Source organism: Pinus tabuliformis, chromosome 8 (genome assembly GCF_031772625.1).
Source record: "Pinus tabuliformis cultivar Carrire ecotype Pingquan chromosome 8, CPIR1, whole genome shotgun sequence".
NCBI lineage: Eukaryota > Viridiplantae > Streptophyta > Pinopsida > Pinales > Pinaceae > Pinus > Pinus tabuliformis.
In genome coordinates this window covers 1,835,682,869-1,835,698,712 of record NC_142294.1, presented here as the reverse complement: position 1 = coordinate 1,835,698,712, position 15,844 = coordinate 1,835,682,869, and the positions used below count along the sequence as shown (strand labels likewise).

At 34.0% G+C, this 15,844-nt stretch overlaps 1 pseudogene; it reads left to right on the top strand.

Moving 5' to 3' along the window:
• Positions 1-10,185: 10,185 nt before the first annotated feature.
• LOC149243609 (uncharacterized) lies at positions 10,186-12,988 on the top strand (annotated as a pseudogene).
• Positions 12,989-15,844: the final 2,856 nt, after the last annotated feature.

The following is a 15,844-nucleotide window of genomic DNA, read 5'->3' as shown; positions in this document are numbered from 1 at the left end:
GCAGGAATTCTGGAGTGCACATATTAGACAGAATTGAAGACAGATCTTGAGGATTTCTATCACTATGAACCGTCAGCCCTCTGATTAGACAAATTCTGAGTTTGATCCAAACAAATTCATTTATCTGTGGTTGCTGCTCGATATTACCCTACACATTCTGTGAGGAGATCATCCCTAAAGTGGTTACTTATCAATGCTTCTCTGCTTCTCTCAAAACTCGGCTCTTCAAGATTCACTATGGATGATCAACATCAGAGGCTCCCTCTTGTGAAGAATTCAGTTTGTGACGATAAGAAATATTAGAAGGCAAAGAAGTTCAGCATCAAATTAACTTAACTTTTGTGTGGCAGTGCTTGCTTTCTAAAAGACACACCGATCACGTTGAAGTATTTTTTATTTCTCTAAGTAACCCTAACTGGTGTCTTACAAGTATCTGTATAATCAAGTTACAGTAATCCTTGAGGTCATTGTAATTTGAATTTAAACAAGAGTTTCAAAGTAAAGGAGCAGAAGTTGTAATACATATAGCCAAATTGTCAGATATGGAAGCTACAGGTTTAGATTGCAGATTTTTGGAGTTATGATAGAAGTAAGAGTAATGTTCTAGACACAAATGTGCATCAGTGGACAGAGGCATTAGCATATTGTTATGCCATCAGGGGTTTGCACAACAGTCACTCTTCAACAAGGATACAATTGACAATATAATTCACACGAGCATAACACAACACTATTGTTTTGTATATCCTTGTAATTGATACTATGTACAGATGGGCAAAACTCACCAAATATTATAGCAGTTTGGCCTAGAACTGAACAGAGTTGCCTTGATAACATATTGTTGAAGTTGCAGAGGACAAAAGTGTTAAGATTCTAAGATTAAGATCTTTTATCGATAACAGAGATGCAGGAAGAATAGATCTACAGTGATCTTCTACAACAACATTGTTGAGGTTTGTTGTGTATTATTAGAATGCTGAAGATGGTGGTATCGCTGTCTTTGTATTTTGTTATAATGTATGATCATTGATGTATGATTATAAATTAGAATTTTAAATTTATTATTTTATATGATATTAGAAATTTAGATAATGATATTCATATCAATGATCATGCTTTGCAGCTTTTCAATTCAAACCAAATTTTCATAGTGGACTCAATTAATAAATTATATTTTATATTTATAATTTTTTAAGACCCTGACGCTCCCCCACGTTTCCTGAAAAATGGTGGGGAGCTTTTGCATAGGCCGCTCTCGCGCCCCCTCGCTCCCTCGCCCCCTCGTCTCGGAACCTTGGTGGAACATTGGTTTTTTATCTCATTGTTTTCTAATTATGTTTAAGTAAATAAGGCTGTAATATAATCTGAGTTAATGGATTAGGGGTTTTGGATGTCGCATGATCCTATATATATTATATTGTAAATAATTATTTTATTAATGATAAAAATTAGAGGTGTGTGTAGCAAACCTGCCTTTACCCTTATTTTGTATATGTAATCATAATCATGAAAGCTAGCATGGAAGCTGTGATTGGCTAGGAAAAATCCTATAAACAATGTAATTGCTAAATAATTTTCTTGAAAATAATAAAAATATGGAATGTTAGCCTGAAGGAAGGGACCATAGATCCAAGTTCGAGGGAGAGTGAAGAAGTGGTAGAGTGGAGAAGTTAGTATGGCACCCTCACCCTTGAATATGGAGGAGGTGGCGTAATAGATCAAATGACCACCTGATAGACGAGATAGACATGATTGGATGGAGGGAAAGTGCCAATATTTTCTTGTTTTGCAACATGAGGGAAGAAAAAGCTCTGCATTCTTGTAAACAAATGAAGGGATGAAAATAAAGACAGTAGCAAAGGAAAAAAAACAAGAAAGGAATGCTAGTGAAAAGAGGATATGGCTAGAGAAATATTTTTCTTATCCACTAAGTGTGGAGTGCATGGAGCAATGTTATAACTGCAACTAATCCATGTGCTATGAAATTGTGGTGTTAATCCTTAAATTGATGTTCTTGAGGCCATTGGACTATCTGTCTAAGCGTGACTGGTTAGTGGGAGGCTTAATGGATGAATGAATCACTATGTTGTTGGTTGTATAGTTGTTATCCTCCTGGACAAGGTAAATTGAGTCACTATGGTTCTTACTAGAGACCTCTTAATCACTTGGATAGTGGGCTACAAACCCTTATGGGGCTTGATATGAAAATACAACTGAGAGATAATTTGGATAGTGGATTAAACCTCCTAAACTAAGAAATGCCCCATATGAACCTTCGGTGAATCCTTGTAATTGGACTCAGAGAAGTAAGTGAGTCATAATGGTGTTTACTGCCAGAGGGAAGTTGAGAAACCATCTAAATGGTGGAATCCATCTGTTGAGTGCCTACAAAGCTTGGTGTGAAATTCTTCCTTAGCAAGAATCCCCTTAGACTATGGAATCAGATCAAGGGTGGTCAGTTGTATAAAAGTTGCAGTGTAGCTATCCTATGGTTGGGTGGAGAGTTGAAGTCCCTCCTTCCATTGTCAACCATATTTAGATATTCATATAAGTCAAATGCATTGATATATTCAGTTATGAACTATGATATTCCATAAATTTCATATGTTTGTATGATATCTTTTATATCCTTGAATGTTAATGAATGCCAAAATGGTGAAAATCATTTTTATGCTCATGAATTGGCTTGTTATCTTGTATGTTACGTATGTAATGAATGTATGGATTGTGTTGTCTAATAAATTTTGCATGAATGATATGATAAATTATGTATTTGTTCTAATTCACTTGATAGCCATGGTTGACAGTTGAAAATAGCAACAAGAAACGCTAAATATATAAGTGCTAAAAATAGCATTGCTATAAATAGCATTTCAGGATACATTCTAATTTTAGTTAGTCCCTGAACTAAAATTGAGAATTAAAATTCGAATTTGATCTTAGCAGTTGTTTGAAAAATAATTAATTAATTCATCTTGAGTTAATTAGTTGGAGAAAATAAAACATGAAGTCTATGTGAAGACATGCAACAGTTATCCCTTTGTTTGAGGAAGTTATCCCTTAATTAAGGAGACCAGGATGAGTTGTACTTTGAGTTGTAATTAGTTAGCTCAGTTAACTGAGTTAAGTCCAGTTAGATTAGTTCCAACAGTTTGTGGAACTAATTGCGAGTTCAGTTAGTTAATGCATGCATGCATGTAACTAGTGTACTTCAGATAACTGAATATTCTCTCATAAATAACTCATGCATGTCAGTTCAGTCAGAGACCCATTTGAGATCAGAGGATGGGACAGTGTACTATCAGTTTCAAGAATATTCCATTGAGGATATCTCTTGAATGTAGAAGGAATTCATTCCTTGAGGATTGCACAATTATTTCTGAGTTTGGTGAGTTGTGTGAGAGATGAATTCACACAGGTGGCAGCTAGAGGACCCAGGAGAAACTGCGCAAGAAAATAGGAGGCTTGGAGGACTGAAGGAAGATAAATGTTGTGTCTATTTAGTCTATGAGCAGCATTGAGGGATTGTACTAAGAGCTGGATAGCTTGTGAGCTAAAGCTTTGTGTAATCCGGAGATATTTCCACTTGCAAGATAATACAAATAGCGGGGTTTTTAGCTGAGGCTTTCCCCATAGTATTCTTCTGTGTTCATGTGTGATTGATTTCTCGTTCTCTGTTATATGTGTTATATTTGATCTTGCTCAAAATCGATTAAGCTTCCACATGTTTGTTTGTAGAAGTAGATCAAGTATTTTGCTTTAGTATATTGCATTATCACGTGATCTACAGTGGGAAATTCTAAAGAGAAACATAAAACTCTAGTTACTCAGAGTTAGTAATAGTCCATATGCATCTCCTCTTATATTGATATCAAAGTTGGTATGCTAACATTATTTTATTAATAGATACATGCTTCTCAACAAATTTGACCAACTTGTAAGAGGTTGCAAGATTGGATTGATAAAGGATAATATCTTAGTGTAGTTTTGTTGAAAACTTGTGAAATTTGGTGTTGGGGTTCTTCCACCTTCTTATTTCTGAGACTGGATAATTTGTGTCATGGGAATCAATTCCTTGTATTGGATATCGAATGGAATTTTAGAATCAAGACTTCATTCCTCATGCCTTAGAAACCAACCCTTTTTCCATGAAATGCCACAAGAACCAAGAAGGGTGCACATGGATGCCATGTGATAATATAAGGGGGTATGTGGAACTTGGAGTATTAGAGTGTTTCCATTGGCCACCAGACCTAAGACTTCAAATATCAATGCTTTTAATAGAGGAATGCGAGGAGGAAACCCCTGATGTTGGGACCCTGAGATCACATGGCCAGTGGGCTCTAATTTGGGCTCTACTTGTACAAGATTGACGTCGTGGGCCTCAAACCTTGGATCTCGACACTTTTAATAAAGGAAAGTGAGGAGGGAACCCCAAAATGATGTGGCAAGTGACATGGCAATAATGTGGCATGTCACATGATGATGACATGTAATGTGACGTGGATATGGCATGTCATTGATGTGGTGATGACTTGGTGATGACGTGGCACATGGCATCATCCTTGTGGTTTCATCCCACCCTCAAAGTAGATTAGATATATATTTTAGTAAGGGAAAAAACACTTAGATTGACCCATAGATATGGATAATGGTATACCTTTTTGCCTAGGGAGTGGGTGTTAAAACCCATGAAAGTAGTTGGGTGAAATCTCTTCCCATTTGATATCAACAATTGAGATTAATTGAGGTGGCTTCCCTCATAGTTCATGTATAATGAGAATGGGGGTATGCGGTTGGGATTGGAGCCAAGTTGCCCTTCTCTGATTAATATTTAAGATTCATGATCCCGCCACCCCCCTCGCCTTCCCCACATTTGAGATCAAAATTAGGGGGTTTGAGTTACTAGTTGTTTTTGGTTAAAATATAAAGATAGGGAATATGTGTGAGAAGGAAGAGAGTGGGACTAAGGTGTAACCTTTGTTATGAAAACATGCCATTAGGCCATTGAACCTTAGGGAGATTCATAGGAGTCAAACCGTGGAGGGGTTTGATGTTGACAAACTAATATTGAACCTTGGCAATCGGCCTGAAAGTGCTCAACCACAAAGAGGCAAGGAAGCCTGATGCTGAAACCCCATTGGATCTTAGATATTGGATCTTGGGCCTCAGATTGATGATGGAGTATAGGGAGTTGAGGAGGAATACCCCGGTGTTGAGGCATCGAGATGATGTGGGCCAATGGCTCCAACTCATACATGTGAGTACCACATGGCATCCTTGTGATGACCCGACCTTTATCAATAGGCTAAAACTTCTAATGGGCATAATTTTTGATCTAGAACTTGGATTGAGGTAAATTTTATATCATCAGAAATCTCTCAATGAGCTAGTCATCGTGGTAGTATCAAAATTAAATACAATAGACTTGAAAAAAATGAAGTTTTTTCTAACCCCATATCCATGACAAACCTTGGGTATCGAGTCATATAAATAACACATTCCTCAACCCAAGAATATTAAAGGGGGTAGGAGGGTGTGGATATATTGTGGTTCTAAGATTTTGTTGGTTTACTAATTTGGGGTCTTAGGGTAAATCTCTATGTATTATGTGTGATTGTCATTGTTTACTTTTTTGTTTATTAGTAATCTTTGTGTGCATTACATTGTTGTAAATGGTTTAATACATACATTTTGTATCAAACCAATAATTGACTTCATGGGGTTCCTTTTTGTTTAAGGGTTCAATTATCTTGGGTATGTGATAAACCTTATATTGGGTGTGGAGACTAATTATCTTCTTGATTCAGAGGTCTTGTTTCAGCCGTGTTTGGATACTAGTCCCCGAAGGAGAGGTATGGGGGGGATTTACCCCCCACTAGGAGCATCGCCATGGGGGTCTAGGGAGGGCGGGGCAAAGAAAAACATAGATAAAAATTTCCTTGTTAAATATTGTAATTTCGTAGTCAATATTGGTCATTCACTAGGTGGAAGATTTGGCAGTAGAAGTTATATTAATTTAGGGGTTTTTTCCCTAGAAGGAAACCCTCCATTTATATGAGGGAATTGTGTTGCAAATATGTATTATTATTCTATGCGAGAAAAAGTGAGGAGATGTGTGAGAGCGAAGAGGAAATTACAATATATTTGTTGTAGGTTGTATCTCTTAATTTTGTTGGATAATATAAAAGGAAGGACTAGTTGTTTCTCCATGGACGTAGCCCAAATTGTGTGAACCACGTATATCTATGTGTCTCTTCTTTTGTGTTTTTCTATGTTTGTTTTTTCCACAATATTTAATGTGTTTCCATTGCTTTATTAATTAATTTCTAACACCTTATTGCAGTGGGAATTTTATGGTGATAATTCTTGTGTTAGAAAAGAATATTGAGTAGATTGAAAATAGATATTGAGAAATTTACTGGATGAAATTTTGTGCTATGCAAGCTCAAGATGGAACATATTTTAGTAAAAAATCCTCAAGGGGTCACTCTAGATCTGTGTAGTGCACCTAGACCAAATAGAATTGGATCGAAAGGGAAAGAGAAAAATCCAATTGTGTCTCTCATATTCACTATTATTGAATGTTTTAGAAGAAGTTATAATAAAGGAATTATGGCATAAGTTAGGCTACAATTGTCTCACCTCCAGGAAACCATAGTTGATCGAACTAACATGATGAGAATATAATCATATTCGGTAACTCATCCAAAAAAATCCAACAAAATATACATTCTTAGGGATGTAATCATATTTAGTAATCATCCAAAAAATTCCAACAAACTCTATGTACTTCCATGCCTCATCCTTAGCATAGTGATAACTTACACCATTTGTAGTATTTTCAATCTCTCTCTCTCTCTCTCTCTCTTATTTGGATTTTACTCAATGACCCTAATTTCAACTTAATAAAATCAAGAGATTCAACTTTACATATTCAAAAGATTGATCATGAGCCAAAACCATCTGGTAATTTTTTCTCATGTGTAAGAATGTGCACAAGATTTGTTGAGAGTGCATATATCACCTTGTGTAATCAAAATATTGACCATGAGAAAAAAAATCTATGCATTTTTCTCATGAGTCAGAATGAGAAAAGGTTTTATTGAGAGTGCATATTTCACCTTGTGTAATTAATTCACGAGTTAGGTAATTAATTCATAAGTGAAAATCAATTTCCATTGAATATTAATTATATCACTTAGGTTTTTTAAGTAAAAAAACTTTGTTACCTATGTTACAATGAATTCGTATTTTGTAAATGGTATTTAATTATTATATGATTATTGTTTCTTATCATATGTTGTAGCTTCTTGAAATAACTATGGTATATGTCTAAAATGTCAGACGTTTTGAGTGGAAGTTGCACTCATCATCAGGGAAAAAATGAAGATTTTGAATGAATGCAAAGAAAACCAAACCAGGTTAAATAACAAAAAAGGGGGTTAATGACTAGATTGACACGACTATGAAATAGAGGGGGGTTTCCAAGAGAAACAAAAAGGATTCAGGGCTAAGAAATTAGGGCTAAATGGATTAAAATATTAAACAAAGAAATAAGAGGGAACAATTGAATTTCTTTCAAGATATTTCTATGATGCTTTTCTTTGATGAAAATGTATGCCATGTTTTAATCACTTATTATTAATTTATTTGATCTATTTTAATTAGTGGATTTATTACAATGCCATTGTTAATGTGTTCGATCATTGGTTGGTAGTTCTTAACAAATTCGATATTAGTTTGATTGCACCAGTGAATTAAATTCCTAAACATTGTGTAACCATGTGTTTTATAGTATTTTGTTACATTTGGTACCATGTTTAACTCTAGGAGTGTTACCTCTAGTAGCCTATCCTCAATCCATTGTGTGGATATCCTTCATAGTACTAAACACATTTATATTCGATGGTAGATATTACCATTTCTCTAAGGTGTCTTTGATGGTAGTAAACACAATTATATGCCATCTAGTAGCATTTCCATTTGCTTGGATAGTGTTTGGAAAGTTACATTCATGCATGTAGCGTTCACTAGGATTTCTTGCAACAATAAATAACGAATGCACAATCAATAAAGTTTCCATCCTATTGTGTAGTTGAATAATTAGCTACACAGTAAACTCCACAATAAACACTTTGATAAGTCGATGTTTCGAACCAGATAACCAGATTCATCATTAGGGCAAAAGAATCTTGGTTAGTTGTTTGTTTGAGTCTTCCATTATATTTTTGATAAAAGAGTTAATGCATTAATAATGCTATAATGAGATGTAATGCTTAACTTGTGAATACACTCAAATATTGTTTGTTATTTTATGTGAATGTGGTGTATTTGGACGATCTGTATATTGCTATCTTTCATGTGAATGTTTTACATTTGACTACCTTAAATTAATGTGATTATATGATAACGAAGGATTACACACCCCCACTAAATTTTCAATACTTTGCACATCACTTAATCAACAACTAATAGACATGCCTTGGGTTAGACCTCCTTCCTTATGAATGTTGAATATGCTGACATATTATACCATTGAGGTTTTTGTTGGACACTTTCTATGGAGTTTAAGTCTATAATAGAACCAATACATCATGCATTAGTAATGTTCGTACCTTCTGCTGATTGAAGGGACTCATCATTACCCTTCCTCCAAAGGGTTTTCACCTATCAATCACAACAAATCATAGTATTTGGTTTGACCTAAAGGCTTACTAAGGTAGTTAGCACTTTCCTAGTTTGGTAGTTGACCTTGCAATAAGTAGTGGATTTTTATTAGTAATCCCTAACTAAATGATTACTTATAAACTTTCTTCACATTGTAAACAAGCACACTAGTAAATTGGTCCCCATTTTCATAATTGGCAAATGACTTTGCAGCGAGCAATAATTACCACAATTAGCCTTGTAACTACCACTGATTACTATGATTGACCTCTAACTTGATTGTTTCTCCTATTGTCGAATACAACACATTATAAATCATGGAGAGTTCTACTTAATTATGTTAATGTTTCAAATCTAGACAACCATAGACATTTTTAGTTGTTCATGCTTATATTTAAGCTCTTTACATTGCACTAACCCTCACATTTTTATGCCCCATCTTTACAGTTTTGTGCTTCTAGTAAGAAACATTATTCCATCTAAATTATAAAATGAAAGAACTATTCATTTATAGGATATATTATGACATAGTTCTAAATGAACCACTTTACATAAAGCACACCATATATATGATATGTTTGACTTGATTCATAAATGACGATGGATATACCAAATGCGTTAAGTAAAGACCACAAAAATGAGGATGGATATACCAAATGCATTCAGTAAAGACCACAAACGTTGTTTCCTTTCATCTTTAAAACATGTAACTTCGCCATTGGGTTCTCTTTAGGCCCTTGTCAAAAAATAAACATAATGTAGTCTAGTAGTAAGTTGCCCTCTTATCCTTATACATTAGGGAAAATATGTTACCACATCGTTTTCATTCCATGTGACAATCTATGTTAATTTCAACTCAAAGCCATTAATGAAGGACCCTACAAGAAGCAACGATTTCTATGTATGTTGCTCCTCTCATCTCGACATCTCAAATCTCATCATTTTTAAGCTTATGTTTGCTTCCCTCATTAAGCTAAGAGAAATACTATATAACTATATAGCTCCCTCATAATTATTGTGCGCCTCACTGTAACTTGCTATCAAGGATTGGTTTGTACCATTAAGGATTGGTTTGTACCATTGCACACTAAGCTTCTGACTTAATCTGAAGAATTGGTTTGTCCCATTGCACACTAAGCTGCCAACAACCTTGATCACATTAGATGAGTATGATTGATCCCTAAATGCTGTCAAGTCAACTGACCTGACATTTGCAATGGCTCGGTCTAATTCACAATGGGAAGAGACCAAGTTGATGTGTTTGGGTTTAGTTATCCAAATGGTCACTTGTGCCAACCCCTTCCGCTATAAGACAGGTTGATGAGAACTTTTGAGTTGTAATTGGAGTGCATGTAAATATTCGTGTTGAGTTGGATGTCGGGACTCGGGGACCATGTAGAATCTACGGCATTGCGCAGTATCATTGTAAGCTAGGTTGGTTGATCCTACACGGTCTGTACGAGAACCTGCCACTCGGGGCGAAATTTTGGTCCGGTTTCACAACGAAAGCTGTTTATGGCTGCGTATGGCAGCTTTCAGGTACCGGGTTGGAATTTCAAAATAGACTTAATGGTTGAATATAATGGTTTGTATATTTCTTTGGCACTAGATTAGAATTTCAAAACAGACTCACGTGTTAAATATAATGGTTTTTGGTTTTTATATTTCTTTGACACTATTAGAATTCCAAAACAGATCACACCTTAACCTCCCCACAGTTTTTCACAGTTTCGACAAAAAAATATTGCAAAATTTTTAACTGTATTTGATAAATGGACAAATCATCTGGTGATGGGCAATTTACCCCTTAAATTCCATCCCTGCTCGGCATAACTTCAGACAGAAAGGACTCTGCGTCATCGTTTTGGTCTCTACCCTTTCGACACGGAGAATCCGATCCCACGACCTGCAGTTAAATGTCCAGAAAAACGACAGTTATGAACTTGTGGGGGAAGGTTCTGTGTTGTGACAGAGTAGAATCTAGTTGTTTCTTGCACTGTTTATGATACAATTCTGGTGCATAGTACTTGCTATTAGTTTTTCTTCCAGTCCTTGTCAACTTTATAAGAAGTAACATCACAAGAATTATGCGACGCAGGTAACCCAAATGCCTCCCGTCTGGTAAACAGCTTCTTTCCAATATTTTCGGGTTGAGTACTCGCGTTTGCTTCCACTGGTTTGATTTCAGAGAACAATTTCGCCACTATCTGAATACGAAGAGGAGACGGGGGACGCAACTGGCCTTTCTATAGGAGCTCAAATGGAGAAAGAGGTCTTTGAATTTACAATTATTTTGTGCAAGCAATGCCTACAGCTAAATATGATACTAGCCACATTAATAGGATGGTAGGGTAGGCTAATTCTTGCTGCCAAGGTAGGTGATACCCCCTCCCATGTGACATCGATGTCAATAGGGGTCCACGGGCTAGGGAGTTCTCTTGAGTGGATACAAAGGAAGTAAAGGTTAAATACCCTATTTGGAAGACTAAGACTCTATTGGGAGTTGTCATATTTATAGAAGAAGTAGAAGCTAGATTATATGGAGGATGCAACTATGGAATTGTATGGAATTGTAGGTGTTAGAGGGTTGATTTTTGGTTTTGTTGAACAATAATTTTGTTCAACATATGGAATTATATATAGCTTGTCATTTTGTAAGTATCTTCAAACAAACAATCTCAATCGGTTAGCTCTAGTGGTTGAGTGTAGTGAAATTACAAGCAAAAGATTATAGGGTAAGCTCCTTGGCCTTGTTACCTCTGCGGATATCATAGGCCTCACTCGATGTTGGCGTTGGATTAGGTTGTCAAAGTACAACTAGTTAGGTTTTACCATATGTACCATCCATTAAATTTTGAGACGTGCTTAATGGGTTTCCCTAGTATGTGAATTATATTATGTTAAAAAGAAAAAGTAGGAGGAATATATTCAAACAAGCTTACACTATACAAATATCATGGATTTTATCTACTTATTTCCTATGTAAAATGTTGATTTAGTACAAACCATACACATGACATTCTAACATTCACTAGCCTAAAAAAATACTTCACAAACCAAGATTCTCACATACTAGTTAGAAATAGACACCTCTCCCTATATATGGAAAAAATGTACAATGTATATGGAATAGTTTATTTCCTAGACTTATCCTTCATAATGTTTTGCTTGATCATGACCCTATTAATTATTTATCAATTAATACATTTTATTTGAATTATTGTAATGAATTTCAATAAATTTATTGAAAATATATTGTGATTTTTTAAGTTGGGCAAACTATCTCTTCCAATTTTATCAATTATATCCAATGATTCAACACAATACTACATTTCTTCAAAATTTACACAATTTTTTAATATTTTAAACTTGTCCAAATTTATAGATCTATCCAACAATTTAACATACTATATCATTTCATTTGAGAAATTGTATTTGAAATAAAAGTTTAATTATTCAAACTAACTTGGCATTGAATCGCCCTACCCTACCATAATCCAAAACCATTAATTACATTGATAGGTTTATATATTTTGCACTTGGAAGGGAGGTTCTAGATTCAATAGTATGGATCCATTCAATTGTCATCATCCCCTTTAATCCTCACCATCCAATTTTAAACTTGTGAGAAGATTAACATCCTCACTCTTCACTAGGTGGCAGGTGGTGGGGGTGGGGTTGTTACCAAGATTGGCCTCTTTCATTGTTGGAATCCACATCGACAGTCAATAAGGACCACCACTTGACGTCAGGGAGTACAACACCTAGGATCATAATAATGTCTCATCAATGACAATGGCGAGAGGTTGTTTATGATGTATCATGCCAGAGAATTAGACAAGGCATACGGGATAGTGCTTTCCTCACTAGGAAGAGCGACTTCTGACAACAATAGAAGTAATAGAAAGCCAAAAATATTTTGTCATGTGGGGATGCAGGATCATTGGACGCGGATGGAGTGTCAGTGCACCATGTCATAAGGGTGGAATGTAGATTTATCATCTTTCATGAGGGATCCATTTTCAAGTTTGAGTTTGTGATTGGCTTGGCCATTTTGGAAGATGAGATGATGTGGAAAAAGGATAAGTATAGAGGGAGAGAGCCAAGTAGACCTATTTTGACAACTAGGAAGGGTGAAGAAGTGTGGGATAATCTGATAGTGAGCACTCCTGATGTGTTTTAGATGCCAAATGGCATCTTTGAAATGTATTATTTAGGTATTGAAAAATGAGAAGGAAAGGAGATGAGTTGGCAAGGTATTCGACTTGCTATCAATGATGGAATTTTTTTTTACTTATGGTGGAGATATGGGCAATGAACATTCATTTAAATATTAATTTTAAATTCGATAAAATAAAAATTGTATGTTTAAGCATGACAATATGCTATTAATGTGTGTGTTCATGAACAACACAACCATTAGGCATTAATTATTTTGTAATTAATCAATTTTCTTTTCTCTCATCTTGGATCCCATCAATCTCAATAGGTAACCCTTCTACTATACAAACAATTATATGAGACAGAAGGAAAGATAATATCAAAGCAAACTAGGTAGCTAGTAGATGAGTCTAGTGTGTATTTATGTAGAAATTAATGGCAGGAATTGTTGGCAGACATAAACAAAACCTAACTACCCTTCCCTTATACTCAAAGATAATTCAACGAACACCAAATATGTATTGTTAACCACTTTTTAAAACAAAGGCACATGGATGACTTATCCATTGTTCTTAGGATCTAATTGAAAATAACGTAGACCTATGCCTATCAACATTTACCAACCAAATAATTTATATGAATGAGCTAGTTTTATACATGAATTTAGAAAAATAAATCGATGACATTGAAATATCAAATCAATTTTATGTGCATAAAAATGTGTCAATATAGGTATCCTTTTAAATATTTTATTTCACACAATATAAGTATCTTTTTGAATATTTTATTTCGCACAAACAAAAATTAAAGAAAAATAAACTTTTTATTCAATATTTCACAAAATATCATATAGAACTATAGCCACAATTTTCCAACGGCTTCATATGTAAATATTACAATCCACTTACATAGAAGACACACACACACACACCACTTACATAGAACACACACGGAATTGGTTGCAATTCTTCCTTACAATAAACTATGTAAAAATTAATGACACTAGCATTTAAAATCAAAGAAATGGTGTTATAGATGGTATCAAATTAGGATTGGTATTCAAAGTATATGCATTTTTTTTTATGAAAATTGGTTGTCTAACTATTCTATGTTTTGGATATTTGGTTAAAATTTGGCGATTTCTTTTTTGTCAAATTGTAATATTTTTTTATTTAAAATGTGTTTTTGACATATATGGATTCAACACTGTGAAAAAATTCTAAAGACATTTGGATTGTGGATAGTTCAGGACTCAAGCTTGTGATTTCAACAAATCCCAAACAAATTCAAGATAAATTTGACTAAAAAATATGCCCATAAAAACTCCAAAACATATAACAACTATACTACAACTTATAAAAATCACCAATTAACCCATTCAAATATATGGAAATAAATGTAAATTTCATCATTTCTATAATTTTTTTTTTTTTAATTTTCATAAATATCGTTTATCACCATTTTCATAAGTATCGTTTATCAAAATGGTATGAACTAAACGTTGATCATGCCCTTGAACCACTAACATCTTTGATATTTATTTAATTAAAAAAATATATCAATCTAACGATGTGATTATTTTTTTCCTTTCTATAATAATATCTTCTATGCTTTGTATTTTTAAATCATAACTTTAAATATACAGAAAAAATAAATAAAGATAACACAATATTTTAGGTAGCCTATAATAACGTTGCAATATCAAAAAGAACACGACATCAAAATATAAAAAAATAAAATTAACATTTGTATATAAATACTTTTATATAAATATTAATTTTTAAATGATTTACCAGCAATAATGGAGTAAATGCCATCATTGATTCAAAATTTTACTAAACATTAATATGAAATCACAACTAAAATTAGTTAAACTTTACTAAACATTAATATGAAATCACAACTAAAATTAGTTAAAGTCTTAAGTGGTTAAGTGGTATGATATTACAACCCATTTACATAGAAAATGACATATCCCTAATTTTTTTATTAAGGAAATTTTGAGATTTAAAATGGACATTTTAAGAAAAATAGTATAATAATATAATAATATATGTTAAGAGATTTTTCTAAAATGATGTAGAGACTTTTTCTTTGTTTCTTCATTCGCTCAGATTAAGCACTTTCTTAATAATTCTAGTTACCTTCATATTTTTCTTAATGCTAGCATGGCGTTGGTTTGTTTGGAGATTGGCAGGGTGAGAAGTTTCTGGATTTTATTTCTCGTGATTTGTTATCTCTGCATTTAGAAATTTCAAATGAGATCTATGCTCCCCTTTGGTCAAGGATTGAAGTGTGCTCGACACTGAAATCTATTCCTTTGGAAGAAATCTGGAAAGTAAAGTAGTCCAAGAAATCCAGAGAACTCGATCTCACAGCCTAATGAGTCTAGTTGCTTTCGTGGTCTTTCCAGGAGTAGAATTAATTCTAATCAAATATCTGCTCTCTAATCTTGGGTTGAGTGTGTTTCTCACCATTCTGCCATCGAGGGTGAAGCGGGAACGTTCTCATGCTTCGACTGTAATAACTCTGCAAATTCATGGAGTCAGAGTCCCTTAGGTTCGTTGTATGTTAATTCTTCTTTGGTTTTTGTTAGTTTCGAAAATAGTGGAAGTGGTTTTATTAAAATAATAATAATAATGATTGTATTTTCAATTCAGATAGGAATAATAATATTAGGAATAGCAATAATACCTTATGTTTGGATAATCATAATAATAATAATAGTAATAATAATATCACTGAGCTTAATAATAATAATAATATTAATGAGGTTAGTGACTTTATTTTCAATTATGATAATTGTAATAATATTAGGATTGGTAATAAGGCTCTAGGTTTGGATAATAATGTTCGATCCAATTTTCTTTCCTCTTCTAGTAATAGGGTTGTCAATCTTTCTAACATTTCTTTTGATCCCCTTGTCTTTAATCTTTTGGAGAAAGGTTTAATTTTTTCTCTTGCTCCTAGAAAGATCTTGGTCAATGATATCATCTGTGACATTGAATATGGT